The 10,278-nt window shown below is 48.0% G+C and overlaps 1 long non-coding RNA gene and 2 other non-coding genes across 3 annotated transcripts; all 3 read right to left on the bottom strand.

The window, feature by feature from the left end:
• Positions 1-1,992: 1,992 nt before the first annotated feature.
• On the bottom strand, positions 1,993-7,201 carry LOC116813170 (uncharacterized). The gene is made up of 3 exons (XR_004370907.2): positions 7,115-7,201; positions 5,172-5,204; positions 1,993-4,513 (listed from the first exon to the last, which is right to left on the bottom strand). It is a non-coding gene; the product is annotated as an uncharacterized LOC116813170 (long non-coding RNA).
• On the bottom strand, positions 4,581-4,784 carry LOC116813970 (small nucleolar RNA SNORA73 family). Its single transcript, XR_004371082.1, has one exon. It is a non-coding gene; the product is annotated as a small nucleolar RNA SNORA73 family (small nucleolar RNA).
• On the bottom strand, positions 5,650-5,854 carry LOC116813971 (small nucleolar RNA SNORA73 family). Its single transcript, XR_004371083.1, has one exon. It is a non-coding gene; the product is annotated as a small nucleolar RNA SNORA73 family (small nucleolar RNA).
• Positions 7,202-10,278: the final 3,077 nt, after the last annotated feature.

Genomic DNA, 10,278 nt, shown 5'->3' with positions numbered 1-10,278 from the left:
GCCCGCCTCAGCCTCCCAAAGTGCTGGGATTACAGGCATGAGCCACCACGCCCGGCAATCCCAGCACTTTGGGAGGCCGTGGCGGGCGGATCACGAGGTCAGGAGATTGAGACCATACTGGCTAACGGTGAAACCCCGTCTCTACTAAAAATACAAAAAAATTAGCCGGGCGTCGCGGCGTGCGCCTGTAGTCCCAGCTGCTGGGGAGGCTGAGGCAGGAGAATGGCGTGAACCTGGGAGGCGGAGCTTGCAGTGAGCCGAGATCGCGCCACTGCACTCCAGCCTGGGTGACAGAGCGAGACTCCGTCTCAAAAAAAAAAAAAAAAAGAAAAAAAGGTCTCCAATCAATGAGCTCAGCTACTAGCTTAAGAAACTAGGAATAGATGAGCAAACTAACCCCAAAATAAGCAGAGGAAAGAAAATAATAAAGATAAAAACAGAAATCAAGAACACAGAAAAATTAAATCAACCAGTGCTTGCTATATGGCAGGCACAGTACAGGAATAAGTACTGAGTTTGCATATGCAGTCTCTTGAGGATCCTCCGAGTAGGTTAGATGGACATAAAATGGAAAATAACCAGATCAGAATACTAATGACCATGAAGAATGATCAAGGTGCCAGCCTGCCTTCAAGAGCCAGTGAGGCCATTGTGGATCCTTAGGGAAAGGGGAAGTGAGGATAGTGGTTAAGAGATCAGGCTCTGCCGGGCGTGGTGGCTCACGCCTGTAATCCCAGCGCTTCGGGAGGCCAAGGCGGGTGGATCACCTGAGGTCAGGAGTTTGAGCCCAGCCTGGCCAACATGGCAAAACCTTGTCTCTACTGAAAAAAAAAAAACAAAAAACGAAAATTAGCTGGGTGCGGTGCAGGCGCTTGTAATCCCAGCTACTTGGGAGGTTGAGGCAAGAGAATCGCTTGAACCCAGGAAGCAGAGGTAGCAGTGAGCCGAGATCATGCCATTGCACTCCAGCCTGGGAGACAAAGACTCCATCTCAAAAAAAAAAAAAAAGAGATCAGGCTTGCGGCTAGGCGCAGTGGCTCACGCCTGTAATCCCAACACTTTGGGATGCTGAGGCAGACGGATCACTTGAGGTCAGGAGTTCGAGACCAGCCTGGCTAACATGGTGAAACCCGTCTCTACTACAAAATGCAAAAAAAATTAGCTGGGCATATGGTGGCGTGCTCCTGTAATCCCAGCTACTTGGGAGGCTGAGGTGGGAGAATTGCTGGAACCCGGGAGGTGGAGGTGGTAGCAAGCCAAGATGGCTCCATTGCACTCCCTCCTGGAGACAGAGTGAGACTCGATCTCAAAAAAAAAAAAAAAAGGCTGGGCATAGTGGCTGACACCTGTAAACCCCGCACTTTGGGAGGCTGAGGCGGGCAGATCATGAAGTCAGGAGATCGAGACCATCCTGGCTAACATGGTGAAACCCCTTCTCTACTAAAAATACAAAAAAATTAGCTGGGTGTGGCGGCATGCACCTGTAGCCCCAGCTGCTGGGGAGGTTGAGGCAGGAGAATGGCGTGAACCCGGGAGGCGGAGCTTGCAGCGAGCTGAGATTGTGCCACCGCACTCCAGCCTGGGCGACAGAGTGAGACTCCGTTCTCAAACAAACAAAAAAAATGATACTGCATCCTTGGCTCCTGAGAAGTCACAAAAGAATGTTATTTAATAGGCTGGGCGCAGTGGCTCACGCTTGTAATCCCAGCACTTTGGGAGGCCAAGGCGGGCGGATCACGAGGTTAGGAGATCGAGACCACGGTGAAACCCCATCTCTACTAAAAACGCAAAAAAAAATTAGCCGGGCGTGGTGGCGGGCGCCTGTAGTCCCAGCTACTCGGAGAGGCTGAGGCAGGAGAATGGCGTGAACCCAGGAGGCGGAGCTTGTAGTGAGCCAAGATCGCGCCACTGCACTCCAGCCTGGGCGACAGAGAGAGACTCCGTCTCAAAAAAAAAAAAAGAATGTTATTTAATAAGTGATCATGCTGCTGCACTCCACCTAGAGACCCTAAGCTTTTCACAAATATCAACTCCTTTGTCCTTATTACAACTCCATGAGGTGGTTTATCTTTCTTATTTTGTGAACACGAAATTGAGGCAGAGAGGCTAAGTAACTCACCTAAAGTCTCATGAACAGCAGGTGGTGGGATGAGGACTCAAACCCAGGTAGTCTAGCACTCCTAAGATGGGCAACCAATACTGTCTGCCTACACAAAGAACAAGGCCAGAAGTGCCTGTTCGGAAAGTCTACAGGAAGGGGTATTGCAAGCTGAAGTTTAGCAGTGGGACCTGAACACCTACTGACAGCTTTGCTTCAGCTGTACCTTCCAAGTCAATAGAAATTCATTCATTTCCTGCCCAGCACTGCAGTTACCCAAGCCCACCTGAGAATATGAATTGAAAGCATACTAAAACCACTGGTTCAGAAAAAAATCACTTTACTCAGGTGAGATTTATGTAGTTACAGCAGGACACGGATGGGACTGACTCATCTGGCTTCTTCCTGGGAAGGGAACTTGATGCCTGTTTCAGCAGAGGTGCCACTTCTAGTTGTGGACTTGGACGATTAGTCTTTTGGTTCCTGGGTTTCCCCATGGGAATATCCTGTATTAAAGCCCACCTCAGCATTAATATGACAAGTGCTTACCTAGAACAGTGCCTGGCACAGGTAAGCACAAATACAACTGCTTTAGGAAGATGCCTTTTTTTTTTGAGACTTAACTCTGTCACCAGGCTGGAGTGCAGTGGCAAGGTCTCAGCTCAGTACAACCTCCATCTCCCGGGTTCCAGCAATTCTCCTACCTCAGCCTCCCACAGGTGCACACCACAACACCCAGTTGTTTTGTCTTTTTAGTAGACAGAGTTTCACCATGTTGGCCAGGATCTCTAGATGTTGTGATCCACCTGCCTCAGCCTAAGTGCTGGGATTACAGGCGTGAGCCACCAAGCCTGGCTGCATTTAAGATGCCCTCTTAAACACTGCCTCACTCCTCTCGGCCTGTAAGAAAAATCAAGCTGTGTTCCCCCACAATCATAGTAACTAGCTTCCATTCTCAAACCAACCCTGCCCTCAACACCCTGACAAGCAAGCTCTACAGTCCGCCAAACTCCAATCTCACCCACCTCCCTCAAACCTCTCCCCAACTTCCAGATGGCTTAATGGCTGTCCCACCTCCCCTATGCCAGTAGGTAACTTTACCTTCTAGATGATCCCCCTTCAGGGTACTGAACATTTATGTTGGCAGCCCATGCAGGGGGCTTGACAGTTTCCATTATGACTCACGTCATGAGGCAAGCAATTCTGGCAATCTTCAGGCTGAGGTGCACCAGGTAGTAAAGGCTCATACAAATCAGCTAGGGATACCACAACCTCCCATTGCTACCATCGATTTTTCCTCCACTACATTGCAGGAAGGTAAAGCATCCGTCTAACAACTCATCTTGCACTCTACCCAAACTTATGGTCCTATTGGTCAGGACCTAACATCCATTAAACTGCCAACATAAAGTGAACCCAAGGGGGACCCACCTGAGACTAGGTTTTAGGGCCTTTAGAACTGAAGCTATGATGCTAGTTTCCTTCAGCAGTACCATTCATAGATTCTTGGCTGATGTCACCACAGCCATTTCCACAAAAATGAACCACAAACATGCACAGTCATATTTTTTTTAATATATAAATACATTAACATAGCAGAAGAGGCAATGTTAGGTAAATTACAAATACATTAGAAATCATACAAAAGTGGCCGGGCAGGGTGGCTCACGCCTGTAAACCCAGCACTTTAGGAGGCCGAGGCAGGCAGATCACGAGGTCATGTTGAGACCAGCCTGGCCAATATGGTGAAACCTCATCTCTACTAAAAATACAAAAATTAGCCAGGTGTGGTGCTACACACCTGTAGTCCCAGCTACTTGGGAGGCTGAGGCAGGAGAATAGCCTGAACCTGGGAGGCGGAGGTTGCAATGAGCGAGATCATGCCATTGCACTCCAGCCTGGGAGACAAACGAGGCTGTCTCAAAAAAAAAAAAAAAAAAGAAAAATACAAAAGCAAAATACTCAAGGACGTTTAATATACCCACCAACACCATGTGCCTTCTGGCCAAGCAGAGTCACTTCTGTGGTTCTTAAAGTGTGAATGAGGTGAAAGAATGTGCATTCCCAGCTAAATGCCGAATTCCAAAGCTTTAGTACAAAACAGCAGACTTTCTGCGAAACAGGGCGTTTAAAAGAGGTATGAGGGCTGGGCGTGGTGGCTTACACGTTTGTAATCCCAGCTACTTGGGAGGCTGAGGTTACAGCCAAGATTGCGCCACTGCACTACAGCCTGAGCGACAAGAGCAAGACTCTCAAAAGGAAAGTCTTGAAATGCACCCCCATCTTTTGCTCCAATCTGCCAAAGATTGTCAAACCCTGCTAAAAAAAAAATCAGTGTACCTACTCTCGCTTCTATATAAAGGACTCTAAAATTAAATGTCAACACCAAAATGTAAGTGCAGATCGTCTTCTTTCCTAAGAGAAAAGAAATAGTGATTAGACTCCTGAAGATCCTACTTCAACTTAAAGTCTAGTACACTAGACATGTTTCCTGCATGGTTTGTCTCCCCAGTCATTGTCCGCAGGACTCTGGGAAGCTGTAGGAATATGCAGGCGCAGACACGAGGCCCAGCTTCATGTTCAACGTCGTGGAAAGGGACTGTACATCACGGGGCAGAGCCCTATGCTCCCCTACGCCACTTGGACAGAGCCTGGGGAGAGTGACCTCCCAGGGTATCCACGTTGAAATGCTCGTGAGGAATGGGAGTAACTGACAAACCCAATATTGCTAATCACCCACAGTATTTTCAAGGGCTAGAATCTTTTTCTCAGCTCAGGCTACACATGTAGATAAAGCCAATTAGGCTTCCTACAGTTCACTAGGGTAACTTTTACTACATTGCACACTTTCAATGAGCAGACTAAAAAAAGCAATTTTTACAGTGCTGAAGTTATGTCAATACGCCTACAAAAATGCAGCGAAGTTGATATTTGGATATTGCTCTGAGAATGATTCAATGCCTCAGAGGTAAATCCTGACCAACTAGAATAAAGGTCTCTTCACTCCTACTTCCATTACAGAAATCATTGACAAGGAGCTGATAAGCAAAAAACAATTAGGAGATTTACTTACCAATTAATAGTTACTTGGAATCCTTAACAAATCCTGCAAAACAAGATATTAATCTATTAGTACAGCAAAACACTCATCTTTTTCAACGAGGGGCCTCCTCACGCTATCGCCTGGGTTTGGAGTGCAGTGGCACAATCACAGGTCACTACAGCCTCGAACTCCTGGGCTCCAGCTATTCTCCTGCCTCCAGCTACCTATCATCATGCCTGGCTACTTTTTAGCCAATTTTTCTTAAACATGTATTAAGACTCAATCTAGCTGTGTGCGGTGGCTCTCGCCTGTAATCCCAGAACTTTGGGAGCCCAGAGGCTGGCGGATCACGAGACTAGGAGTTTGAGACCAGCCTGACCAACATGGTGAAACCCCAACTCTACAGTGGAGTGCGCCACTGCACTCCAGCCTGGGTGACAGAGCGTCACTCCATCTCCCAAAAACAAAACAAAACAGAAGACTTCAATCCAGATTCAGTGCTCTAGAAGGCTGTTTCCTGCATGGTTTGTCTCCCCAGTCATTGTCCACAGGACTCTGGGAAGTTGTAGGAATATGCAGGCGCAGACACGAGGCCCAGCTTTATCTCCAACATTGTGGAAAGGGACTGTACATCATGGGGCAGAGCCCTATGCTCCCCTACGCCACTTGGACAGAGCCCGGGGAGAGTGACCTCCCGGGTGTATCCACGTTGGACAATCAGTGTAACGCATACATTTACAGAATCTAATAGGAAACAGTTTAATCCATTCATGTTACTACAGATCTTAAACAAGAATACAAACGAGTTTCCACCCTGTCCACAGCGGGGTGTTAAAAAAATCGGTTTCTAGACTGGTAACATGTCACATTCAGCTATTCTAATTACTTTTCAATAGGCTGTTAGTACTATGCGCAAGGTAGGGCAGAAGCAAAGACAACAATTAGGCCCAGCTATCCTAAATTCAAATGAAACACGTGGACTCGTTAAATTACCCCCAAATCGGCCAGGCACGATGGCTCAGGCCTGTAATCCTAAAACAAAAACAAAAACAAAAATGACCCAAATCACAAAAATACGAGAAAGCAGAATTACGAAATGTAATGCTTCCAAATTATGAAAATCTTCGGCCTGGCGTGGCGAACCACAAGGTCAGGAGTTGGAGACAAGCCTGGCCAACATGGTGAAATCCCGTCTCTACTAAAAATACAAAAATAAGCCGGGCGTGGTGGTACAGGCCTGTAGTCCCAGCTACTCGGGAGGCTGCGGCAGGAGAATTGCCTGAGCCCAGCAGGCGGAGGTTGCAGTGGTGCTATCAAATAAAGAAAAATTGAGAAAATTCTTAAAGGCAAGTGAGGATCTGGAGTAAAACTGCGCGATTCCATTGAGAACGACAATGTGCCTACCATGAGGCAGTAAGATAAACAGCGGGGGTGGCGGTGCACCTTCAGGGACTCGGCGGGTCGGGCGGCAGCCCTGCAGGTCCCGAGGTCTCCATGGCCCACTTCTGGCCCCGGCCCGTCTAACGCGTACTTTAGTTGGGACGGATGCCGCCTAAGACACCCATACATAGTTTTAAATTATATGATTTCCGGCCAGGCGCGGTGGCTCACGCCTGTAATCCCAGCACTTTGGAAGGCCGAGGGCGGTGGGTCACGGAAGTCAGGAGTTCAAAACCAGCCTGACCAACATAGCAAAACTCTGTCTCCACTAAGAATACAAAAATTGGCCGGGCGCGGTGGCACGTGCCTGTAATCCCAGCTGCAGGCGAGGCTGAGGCACGAGAATCGCTTGAACCCGGCAGGCGGAGGTTGCAGCGGGCACTGCAGCCCAGCCTGCGTGACAAACCGACTCCGTCTCAAAAAAAAAAGTAAATAAATAAATAAAATACTATATGATCCTCCTAGGGAAGCTCGGCTACTGATCTATAGCATTAGACCCACAACTCCGGTGGCAAAAACCTGATCACACTTACCAAGACTAAGAAGCGACGACTGCGAATCTGTCTCCAAGAGGGAGGCTGAACGCGAAGCATCCTTATTTAAAGCTGACGAAGTGCCCGGAAGTCATGGAATGTCTATTGCGCGTGCGCAGGAGCATGCGCAGTTAGAGAATCAGCGACTCACTGAGGCTTCTGGGAATCTACTGCAGATTGAGCCCCACCCCTTCCTGGCTCGGAGGCCTCTCGCGGTGGTGGATACTTACCGCGGGGCCTTGCTGGGGAACGTACGTTACAGAAATAGGTCTTTAGGTATGTAGCTGCAGAGGACGTTTACTTCTGTGCAATCACTGGACTCAGTCTGTAGGATATGCCCTTAGATAAACTGGCCAAAAAATTTTTGGAAGAGTCGAACGCGGTGGCTCACGCCTGTGATCACAGCAAAGACCGTGAGGGGCGGATCGCTTGAGGCCAGGAGTTCGAGACCGGCCTGGGCAGCATGGCGAAACCCCGTCTCTACGAAAAATACTAAACATAAGCCGGGCGTGGTGCCTCGCACCTCCAGTCCCAGCTACTCGGGAGGCTGAAGCATGAGAATCGTTTGAACCTGGGAGGCGGTGGTTGCAGTGAGCCGAGATCGCGCCAATGCATTCCATTCTGGTCGACGGAGCGAAACTCTGTCTCCAAGTAAATAAGTAAAACGTTGGAATAAGAATGCAGAATGGAAAAAAAATACATATAGAGAAATACGGAGTATCAAAAGGAATTGAATCTGCCTTGTCACCTGTGAAAGAAATAATTTGATAAATGTGAAGGTAAATAGGATGAAAGTGCCCCTAGACGAATCAGATAAAAGTTTAAAAACTCCAGGCCTGGCGCGGATAAAAATAAATAAAAATAAAAAATAAAAAACTTTGCACAACAGTGTGAATGAATGTACTTAAAAGCACTGCCCTATACTCTTTCTTTGTTTTCGAGATGGAGTTTTGCTGTCACCCAGGCTAGAGTGCAGTGGCGCGGTCTCGGCTCACTGCAACCCCCGCCTCCCGGGTTCAAGTGATTCTCTTGCCTCAGCTTCCCGAGTAGCTGGGATTACAGGCGCCCGCCACCGTGCCTGGCTAATTGTTGTATTTTTAGCAAGACGGGGTTTCACCATCTTGGCCAGGCTGCTCTCGAACTCCTGACCTCAAGCAATCCACCTGCCTCGGCCTCCAAAGTGCTGAGATTACAGGCATGAGCCACTGCACCCGGACTTTTTTTTTTTTTGAAACGGAGTCTCGCTCTGTCACCCAGGCTGGAAGGAAGTGGCGCGATCTCGGCTCACTGCAACCTCCGCCTCCCAGGTTCAAGCAATTCTCCTGCCTCAGCCTCCCGGGTAGCTGGGACTATAGGCATGCCACCATGCCTGGCTAATTTTTGTATTTTTAGTAGAGACGGGGGTTTCACCATGTTGGCCAGGCTGCTCTCGAACTCCTCACCTCAAGTGATGCCTGCTTCGGCCTCCCAAAGTACTGGGATTACAGGCGTGAGCCACTGCTCCCGGCCCCCTATACATTTTAAACTAGTTAAAAATGGCAAGTTTTACGTATATTTTACCGCACACAAACAAAACCCTCCGAATATGAAGTAGGCAAGTAAAGAATGCTTACGATATATATACATGTGAAATGTTGCAAATATGATGGAAGTTTTAGTATGGTGTAAGGTGGAAAAACATTGGCTAGAGGGACAAAGCTATCACAGCTGGGCTATCTTGAGTAGTAACGTTTATGGTGTTCCTCCTACATATTAGATTTTGTTCTGAATGCTTTATTACGTACATTATTTACTATCGCAGCAATTCTTTTTTTTTTTTTTTTTTTGAGATGGAGTCTTGCTCTGTTGCCCAGGCTGGAGAGCAGTCTGTCGCCCTGGGTTGAGTGCATTCTCTGCCTCCTGGGTTTAAGCCATTCTCCTGCCTCAGCCTCCCGAGTTGCTGGGACTGCAGGTGAGTGTCACCACGCCCCACTGATTTTTGTATTTTCAGTAGAGACGGGGTTTCACCATATTGGGCAGGGTGGTCTCGAACTCCTGACCACATGATCCGCCCGCCTTGACCTCCCAAAGTGCTGGGATTACAGGCATGAGCCACAGCACCCGGCCTACAAAAAAAATTTTTTTTTTTTTTTGAGACGGAGTCTCGCTCTGTCGCCCAGGCTGGAGTGCAGTGGCGCAATCTCGGCTCACTGCAACCTCTGCCTCCCAGGTTCAAGCAATTCTCCTGCTTCAGCCTCCTGAGTAGCTGGGATTACAGGCACCCGCCACCATGCCCAGCTAATTTTTGTATTTTTAGTAGAGACGGGGTTTCAGCATATTGGTCAGGCTGGTCTCGAACCCCTGACCTCATGATCCACCCGCCTCGGCCTCCCAAAGTGCTGGGATTACAGGCATGAGCCACTGCGCCCGACCCCGGCCTACAAAAAAAAAAAAAAAAAAAAAAAAATGTTAGCTGAGTGTGGTGGCACATTCCTGTAATCCTAGCTACTTACGTTATGAGGTGTGAGGATCACCTGAGCCCAGGAGATTGAGGCTGCAATGAGTCGTGATCATGCCACTGCACTCCAGCCTGCGCAACAGAGCAAGAACCTAGCTCAAAAAAAAAAAAAAAAAAAAAAAAAAGACATTTCTGATGTAGGGTTTGTCGTCCCACTGGAATTGCAAGGTAAAAGAGGAACTTGAGGCTACCAGAGTTTCAGGCTTAGGAGGCTGAACATACTATGGTCTCTAGCCTTGATAAGTGGAAATGCAGGCAGTGGGGCAGGAGTAACGTCCACATTGGAGTGTATATGAGTTACCTGAGTAACATCTGGTTGTATGTAAGTCCAAAGAGCAATTAGATATATGGGGTTGGGGTTCCTGTAAGAAATCTGAGTTGGTGATAAAAGATTTGAAGTTGTAAGAATTAGGGTGGTGGCTAAAGTCGTCTTGGAAAAAAGAGGAAAGTGATGGGAAGACATGAAACCCCAGCATTTATTTTATTTTGAGACAAGATCTCGCTCTGTTGTTGAGGTTGGAATGCAGTAGTGTGAGCAGGACTACTGCAGCCTGGACCACCAGGGCTGAAATGATTCTCTCACCTCAGCCTCTTCTGAGTAACTGGAACTAGAGGCATGCACCACCATGCTCAGCTAATTTTTAAAATTTTTGGTAGAGATGGAGTC

This window comes from Hylobates moloch, unplaced genomic scaffold (assembly GCF_009828535.3).
Source record: "Hylobates moloch isolate HMO894 unplaced genomic scaffold, HMol_V3 SCAFFOLD_9, whole genome shotgun sequence".
Lineage (NCBI taxonomy): Eukaryota > Metazoa > Chordata > Mammalia > Primates > Hylobatidae > Hylobates > Hylobates moloch.
Note: the sequence above shows the minus strand (reverse complement) of the source record. Positions and strands in the feature narration are given on the sequence as shown.